This window comes from Stegodyphus dumicola, chromosome X2, assembly GCF_044657685.1.
Source record: "Stegodyphus dumicola isolate Sdum_Otavi_A_Nest chromosome X2, ASM4465768v1".
NCBI lineage: Eukaryota > Metazoa > Arthropoda > Arachnida > Araneae > Eresidae > Stegodyphus > Stegodyphus dumicola.
Genome location: NC_140781.1, coordinates 41,002,917 through 41,012,325, shown reverse-complemented (window position 1 = coordinate 41,012,325; position 9,409 = coordinate 41,002,917). Strand labels below are relative to the sequence as shown.

General features: G+C 35.3%; 1 long non-coding RNA gene across 1 annotated transcript; it reads left to right on the top strand.

Moving 5' to 3' along the window:
* Window positions 1-2,664: 2,664 nt before the first annotated feature.
* Window positions 2,665-8,993, top strand: LOC146992735 (uncharacterized). The gene is made up of 2 exons (XR_015039255.1): window positions 2,665-2,873; window positions 8,786-8,993. It is a non-coding gene; the product is annotated as an uncharacterized LOC146992735 (long non-coding RNA).
* The last annotated feature ends 416 nt before the right edge of the window (window positions 8,994-9,409 follow it).

The following is a 9,409-nucleotide window of genomic DNA, read 5'->3' as shown; positions in this document are numbered from 1 at the left end:
GCAGTTATTTTATATGTATTATGCAAAGACTTTTATATTTCAAAATATTTCCTTTTCCTAGGCTTACATTAGATCTTAAAACTAAAACATTATAATTTTTTAAGAATATTAGTTATATACTTAAATTTAACTGCGTACAATGTAAAATTCTGTAATAAATTATTTTTACTGTTAATATAAAATTTCAGTTTTTCTTTCCTCCGTTTGTAATTATTTTAAATAATGTAACAAGTTTTTGAGAACTTGCAATAATTACTTTTGCCACTAAGTAACAACAAAAAGTATTTCAATTAATTTATACAGTTCTTTTTAATTTTTTTAACCCCTTTTATAGTTCTGATGACTTCCTATCTTCTACATATATATAACATTTGAAACCACGCATGTATACTTAAGCTTTCACAATAAAATTAATGTGTGATTTAAATTTAATTTAGAAAGACATACACTCAAGCTTATTGAAAAAGATTGTATTTTCTGATGCTATATGTAAACCAAATTAAAAAAGAAAAGGACTATTTTGTAAACCATAACTTCCAAAATAGTCCTTTTTTTTTAATTAAAAAACTCATGCAGTAAATGGGTGATATGTTTAAACCAAATTGAAACTTTTGATCATTTTTTAAACGGAATTTCTAGTAGAAATAAATTGTGTTTAACAAACGGGGAATATTAAGGCTACAGTTACAGCCATGCCTTCTCCGAGATTCGAACCCGGGCCCTTTGGTACCGCACTCGGCTCCCCTAGCCACTATACCGTCTGGTCGGCCATATTATCAAATATGCTTTACATAAATATAGCACCAAAAATAAAAGTGACTGACATAATTTATGTAAATCGGTTCTAAACCTATGCGTTATAGTTTTCTAACTACGGTTCAGGTGGGTAAATATATCGGGTAGAAGCAACTACTAACGTAAAGGTTTGGTTTATTTGTTTATGGCAAAGCATTCGAGGGCTATCTTCCTAAGGGGATGGATACCTTCGTGGAGGATTTTCTAAGAGAAACAAGCTCGAATACACGTTACACATGGGAAAAACCACGAAAACGCCCAATGCAGCCAGACCGTTCGGGTTATTCAAACCTCGGACTGAACTACCAGTGTTCAGCAATTTTACCGCTCGGCTGCTGGTGAGCTAGCACTAAGGTAAAAGCAAAATAAAAGGAAGAAATGGCGAGGGAAGTAATTAAACATTTCAAACTATAAAAAGGAGGAAGAAATACTACGTTGTTGGGTGGCACTAAAAATTATTCTATACCGACTTTATTAATATATGTAGCAAGAAATATCTCTTCTAATTAAAATAAATTTGTATAAGTTTATAATTATCAATATTAAGTATTAAAAATCACATGGATTAGATTTAAAATAAATTATATAAATTAGTGAACATATTAAAACAAATAGAGAAATACGATTAAGAAATACGAATAATGCTTTTAAAGCCACTTTATTTTGTTTGAATTCAAAGCAATTTACAATTTGAAAGATAAATTAAAGATCTTATGCCTCGGTAAATATATTGCTCTGAGACGACTACTCTGAGAAGTGGTTATTTATCAGGCGGGAAGGATCATAGAAGGAAAATCTTATGTCTCTTGAATGCCAACATCTGTCAATTTCCATAGATGATAAATACTTGGTAAATAAATTACGTTTATTAAGATTCGATTATGTACATGCGAGTCACCGCTATGATTCCGTTTTAATCATGGAGGTGATACAGAATATATTAACAAAATGACTATCATTAAGAAATCAAAATTTTTTGGAAGTAAGTCGACTGATTTTACAATAGTATTAGAAGTATTTCAACCAATAGAGATTAGTAAACTCAATTGATCAGTTGATTGTTTCAATCAATAGAACAGGGTTCTCAACATTATCGGTATTAACCCTGTGGGGGGTTGATGAAATTTGTGAGGGCCGAATATAAACCGCAATTGCTCGACATAACCAAAATCTCATAGATTACAGAGATAATAAGAAAAAAATTGATAATTAATCATTTATTGATATATCGCGTAAGCTATATCGTGTAATGAGGAAGAATTCACAAGATAAATGTAGGACGGAAAAAATACATTAAAATTGCTTAATATATTTTTAAAATCGATGTTTTTTTTTAAATATATATATATATTTCAGTAAGTACAATATAAAAAAAGTAAAAAGAAAGAACACGAAAAGGTAACCAAAAAAGTACGATGGAACGCAAAGCTAATTAAACTGCAGAAAACTACATCTATGCTTTCACCCATGCCGGGCTATGAAACTTGTCAACACAAGCTGTGTTCAAAGGGTGATTACGTCATGAATACTGTAAGTGTACCTTTTATATTTGACCAGAAATCTACAAGCTAACAGCTGCTCTCTTTTTTTCCCCGCCATAATAGGAGAAGAAATCTTTCCACAGTTAATTGTGGAAACTGCTACTCAGCCCCCCTTCCCTGTCAAAAGCAAAGATATACAGTAGAAGGAATGGAGAGGGGGGGGTCAGCGATCAAGGCTCACCAGCAGCCGAGCAGTAAAGTCCCTGAACACTGGTTGTTCGCGCCTTATGTAAATTTTGATTTTGTTCCCTGCAAGAGGGCGCCTGCGAGCGCCGAACTACTTGTATATCTATTGTACGAACTTGTTCTTCACACAGTCTAATAAACGCAGTAACGAACGTTTGAGTCTACTTTCCATCCGCTAACATGGTCCGTCGTGAGCCAGCGCATTTCTTTGGATGATGTGTCAAGACAATTTTTAACGTTCTGGTATAGAAGGACATTTCGTGCAGGAAAACGGACTTATATTTTGTCTGGATTGTGAAAACAGCGGCAGGAATATGGAGTCAATTTTAAAGCAAAAGCGTATCATTAAGGGTAAGTTGACTCGTTTAATTTCACAAATAAATAGTTTACAAAATCAAGAAAATTCTTTTTCTGCCATTGAAGTGTACGAAAATGATGTTAGTGCATTAAGTGTTGAAGTGAACTGTTTAAACGATAACATTCTTGGTACTTGTTCTGACGCAGAGTTTAGTAAATATGAAATAGAAATGAATGAATTATTTTCCAAATTAGATGCATTAAAAATTACTTTAAAGGAAGAATCAAGAAAACTTAGAAATTCAGGCAAAGATATAATAAATGCTAATGCAAACGGCTTGAAACTTCCTCGCGTGGAATTGCCAGTGTTTACTTCTAATTATGTTGATTGGATATCATTCAGGGATTTATTTCTTGCCAGTGTTGGAAATAATAGTACATTAAGTGACAGTCAAAAATTGCAATATCTTAAGTTTTCTGTGAAAGGTGAAGCTGCTGTTTTACTACAGTCAGTTCAAATTTCAAACGCGAATTATGAAAAGGCATGGGAAGCGCTTACTGAACGTTATGAAAACGAAATGGAAATAATAAACGCAGCATTAAATAAATTAACTTCACAGCCTGTTCTAAAACATGAATCAGCTTCAGGTTTGCGGAGATTAATTGATACAACACAACAGTGTATTGATACATTAAAAATCCTTAAACAGCCGGTAGAGCATTGGGATACTATGATTATTTTTCTGTTAAAAGGGAAACTTGATCATGAAACACTAAAAGAGTGGACGATAGAGCATTCGAACAAGAAAATTTCTGCTTTCGCTGAATTCAAGCGTTTTGTTTTAAACAGAGCGAATGCTATTGCCTCTTTGGCGAGGTGCCAGAGGGAGAAGTCAATTTTGCCTTCTGAAATTAAAACTCGCGGTTCAGGTAGCAGATACGCTTTTTCGTCCCAACTTGTAGCTAATGTGTGCATTCATTGTAAGAGTAATTCTCATTCTCAGGTTATTTAAATGTGATAGTTTTTTAGAACTCCCTATCAAAGAAAAATGGGATATTATTAAAAGGAATAAATTATGTGCTAATTGTTTGAAAGATAGTAAAACGCATCCCATTTTTAAATGTCGTGCAGGAATGTGTAAATATTGTTCAAAGCCACATAATACAGTGTTATGTTCGAAAAATTCAAATGATGAAAAATGTCATATACCCATCGAACACGGAACTTCTGCTATTAGTAGCAATAACGCCACGGTGCCTGTTGCGCAAGCAGTTTTATTGCCTACTGCGATTGTTTATGTTAAAGATATTAATGGCGATTTTCAAAAATGCAGGATGCTAATTGATTCAGGTAGCCAGGGCTCATTTATTCGAGAGCACTGTGTAAATTTACTACAGTTAAAGCGCACTAATGCAAACATAAGTGTAAATGGCCTGAGCTCGCAAAAAATTGGAAAGGTTTCAGGTTCAGTTCAATTACAAGTAACATCTCCATTTTATAAAAACGCAAGCATTTCAGTTAATGCATTAATTATACCCAAGATCACGTGTGACCTTCCTCAATATCAAGTTGATAGATCTGTTTTGACATCTTTCAAACATTTGTGGTTGGCAGATACAAATTGTTTCCAGCCTGGCCCAATAGATATTCTTTTGGGCGCAGATGTATTTGGCGAGATAATGCTTCATGGACGTTTAACTGTTCCGGGTCATTCGTTAACAGCCTTGGAATCAATATTCGGCTGGGTCATTATCGGAAAGACTAAAAGTGTATCACAGACAATTGTATCTAATCATGCTAGTTGTACCAATGTTCAGCTCCAGCTTGAAAAATTTTGGAAATTGGAAGAAATTTCGGAGATAAAGCATTACACAGAAGAGGAAATTGAATGTGAAAATCATTTCAAGCGGAATTTTTCTCGTGATTCAACAGGTAGATTTGTTGTTAAGTTTCCATTTCGTAGATCGGGAAATGAACTTGGGTCATCAAGGGATGTTGCTGTACATCGTTTACAAAGCATTGAACGTCAATTTATTAAGAATAAATCTCTTTCCAGTCAATATCACAAATTTATGGAGGACTATCAACAACTTGGTCATATGGAATTGATTCCAGAAAATGAAATTGATGTTCCAGCTAATTCTAGTTTTTACCTTCCGCACCATTCAGTTCCAGATAAAAATGGTGATAAATTTCGAGTCGTATTTGATGGTTCTGCAAAATCTTCTAGCGGGATTTCTCTTAATGAGAAATTGATGGTTGGTCCACAGTTGCAGACTGATCTGACAACATTAATTATTCGTTTCAGAATTCACAGAATAGCTATAACTGCAGATATAGAGAAAATGTACAGACAAATTATACTAAAAGATGCAGACTTTCAGAGAACAGTCTGGCGCGATTCACTTTATAAACCAGTTCAGGATTTTCGATTAACTAGGATTGCTTACGGTACTGCATCAGCTTCGTACCTTGCGGTAAGATGTTTACAGCAGTTAGCCATAGATGAAGCAACTAATTTTCCTTTGGCTTCCAAGACATGTCTTAAAGACTTCTACGTTGATGATTTGATGTCCGGAGCCAATTCAGTTACTGAAGCTATAGAATTACAAATGCAATTGAATCAGATGTTGTCACGTGCAGGATTTATTCTAAGAAAATGGGCTTCTAACAGCAAAGAAGTCTTGAATTCAATTAATCCAGATTTGTGCTTATCAAATGTTTCTTTGAACATAGACAATGATGATACTGTAAAAACGTTAGGTATCCTGTGGCATCCAGCTTCAGATATGTTTTTATTCAAAGTCAATTCATCATATCCTGAAGTCTTAACCAAACGAACATTACTTTCAATAATCGCAAAGACCTTTGACCCTCTTGGATGGTTGGCACCGATCGCGGTTCGGTATAAATTGATTATGCAAAGATTGTGGAAACATCAGTTTCAGTGGGATGAAAAGGTTCCTCCAGATATTGAATGTGAGTGGAAACAACTTACAGAAGATTTGTTATTCATTAAAAGTATCAAAATTTCACGATTCTTGTTGGTTGAATCAGATAACCAGTTTCAACTGCACGGGTTTTGTGACGCCTCGGAGAAGGCCTACGCCGCTGCAATTTATTATCGTTCTGTGCTAGATGCTGGACAAATTAATGTTCAGTTAGTGATAGCCAAAACAAGAGTTGCACCACTAAAAACCATATCACTTCCCCGATTGGAACTCTGTGGAGCATTACTGTTGACTAAATTAATGGATTTCACCTGTAGGGCTTTAAATACTCCTATATCGCAAGTTTATTTTCATACTGATTCCACTATTGTATTAGCCTGGATAAGATCTCATGCAAGCCGATGGAAGACCTTTGTCGCCAACAGAGTAGCAAAAATCCAGACTTTATCCTCTCCTGTCCAGTGGCATCATGTGAGTGGAAATGCTAATCCTGCTGATCTTGCAACCCGTGGTGTGTCATCATCTGCACTGGTTACTTCATTGTGGTTACGTGGTCCAGATTTATTGTATAATTTATTTCCTTTTCAGCAAGCATTATCTGCACCACTACTGGATGATTCTGTGCCAGAGCAAAGATGTACTTTACAGTCTACAACTGCTGCCAGTCACTTGACAGACGCTCATGATTTATTTTATAAATATTCCTCTCTCACTAAACTTAAACGTGTTGTAGCATTATGTATGAGGTTTGTAAATAACTGTAAAAATTCAGAAGATCAGGTAAGTGGATTTCTAAAAACCAGTGAATTAACTAAAGCTATGCATGTGTTAATTAAATTAATGCAATATGTTGAATTTAAGAATGAAATTAACACTTTAGGCAGAAATCAATCATTATCTGGTACAAGCAAAATTTTATCTTTGAATCCATTTTTAGATAATTTAGGTATTCTCAGGGTGGGCGGTCGCTTGCGACATGCAAACCTTGCATATGGTTTTAGGCATCCAATTTTGCTTCCAAAGAAGCACATTTTAACTCATCTCATTGTTAGACATTACCATGAAAGACTTTTGCATGCAGGTCCACAACTTATGCAATCTTGCATTCAAGAACAATATTGGATCATAAATGGTAGAGCTGTTATCAGAGATTTAGTTAGGAAATGTATAAAGTGTTGCAAAATTAGAGCATCTGTCACTAATCAATTGATGAGCGATTTGCCATCTAGTCGCGTTTCGCCTGCTCCTGCGTTTTTGCGCTGTGGAGTGGATTACGCAGGTCCTTTTCAAATTAAAGCAAATAAGGGTCGAGGCTCTAGGTCATTCAAGGCATATATAGCTCTATTTGTTTGTTTTACGACAAGAGCTACCTAGAACTAGTGACTGATCTTTCAGCAGATGCTTTTATTGCAGCTCTTAAGAGGTTCATTTCCCGCAGAGGCAAAAGCAGTGATATATATATAGCGATTGTGGTTCCAATTTTGTTGGAGCAAAACGCAAACTGATGGAATTTGAAAGGCTTGCTAGGTCTGCAACTTATAACCAAAATGTTAGTAGATATTTGGTTGATAATGGCATTAAATGGCATCTAAACGTTCCAGGTGCGCCACATATGGGTGGACTCTGGGAAGCTGGCATAAAATCAACAAAATACCATTTAAAACGAGTAGTTGGTGACGCGAGATTGACATATGAAGAATTTGAAACATTTCTCACACAAACAGAAGCTTGTCTTAATTCGCGACCTTTAACAAGTTTGTCTAATGATCCAAATGACTTGTCAGCATTAACGCCTGGTCATTTTCTTATTGGTAGATCATTAACAAGCATTCCTGAACCAAATTACATTGAAGTTTCCCATCTCACCAGATGGCAACATATTCAAAAAATGGTTCAACAATTTTGGAAGCGTTGGCACAAAGAATATCTGTGTCGATTACAACAAAGACCAAAATGGCTTTTGCCAACTAAAAATCTTCAAGTTAATGATCTGTGTCTCATAAAGGAGGATAACTTACCTCCAACTAAATGGAAAATGGGTAGAATTACTCAGTTACATCCTGGTCTTGATAGTGTTTTTAGGGTTGTGACTATTAAGACTTCAGATGGCATGGTTAAAAGAAATATTACAAAATTGTGTCCATTACCAATTTGAGTTTTAATTCATGTATTATAAATTAAGTATTATATCATAATTTTAATATTGTATTGTGTTTTAAATTTACTGAATTTTAACCACTAAATGTTGAAATAGTATTTCAAGGTGGGCGGCATGTTCGCGCCTTATGTAAATTTTGATTTTGTTCCCTGCAAGAGGGCGCCTGCGAGCGCCGAACTACTTGTATATCTATTGTACGAACTTGTTCTTCACACAGTCTAATAAACGCAGTAACGAACGTTTGAGTCTACTTTCCATCCGCTAACACTGGTAGTTCTACCGGGTTCGAGTTCCGAAGAACAGGCTGACTGCTTAGGCGTATCCTTGGTTTTCACAATGTGTAACGTGGACACGAGCCAGTTTCATTTAAAAAGTCCTCCTTGAAGGTATTCCTCTCCTCAGGCACATAACCATGGCGTGCTTTGCACTAATAAACCAACCAACCCAATCAGCGATCACAGAAATGTGATATAATCATATTAGCAGTTGCTGACTTTGCTATATGTATGTTGTGATAGAAAGGTCTACGCGACTCCCCGTTATTATGTGTGTGTGTGTGATTATGGCAAAGCCTCGAGGGCTATCTACCTAAGGGGAGGAATGCCTTCGTGGAGGACTTTCTAAAGGAAACTGGCTCGGATACGCGTTACACAGGGGGAAAACCACGAAAACGCCCATGCAGCCAGCCCGTTCGCGGGATTCGAACCTCGGACCGAAATACCAGTGTTCAGCGACTTTACCGCTCGGCCGCTGGTGGGCTCCCGTTATTGAAAAGGGTTGTAGATCCTCAAACGATAAAATGTTAATATACAAGCTACTCGCAATATTTAAAGAAGATTTTAATGTTCATTTCCAGGTCACTGAAAGTTTGAATGTACCAGCATGTCTATAGAATCGCTGAACTGCGATGTATCAGATCTAGCTATTATGATGCAAGAAGAGTTAATCGCATTGAAGAAAGACGTTCAAGAGGAAATCTTATTTAAAACACGTGGGAGAAGTATGTTTTAAAATTTCAAAATCATCCGAGAAAACTTTCCCCAAATAAAAGTTGTTACCGAACCAACATAGTTGATTTTCCCTCTTCTCACCTAGCCAAAGCAGACATTTATTAAATAAAAAAATCAGATTGAATATTTTTGAACGAGATGATTTAAGAATCAGTGAACTTTATTCAAAATACTAAAAAATTGCATTAATAACTCAGATAACATATCAATTAAAATCGAACTTTTGTGCAATTAGAATCTGTGATTCCCCCCCCCGAAACTTGTGTATATTTGTAAAATTAAAAATAGTAATATTAAAAGTAACAAAACATAAATCCAATAAAACATTTTTCAAAAATTTTTTCATATTCTCAGTTTGTTATATCTACATTTATCTATGTCAATTATTTGCATTATTATTAAGTTGTATGTTGAATATCATAGGGTCGATGAAGAAAACCATTATTTTAAAAGGTTTCAATACACAGGGT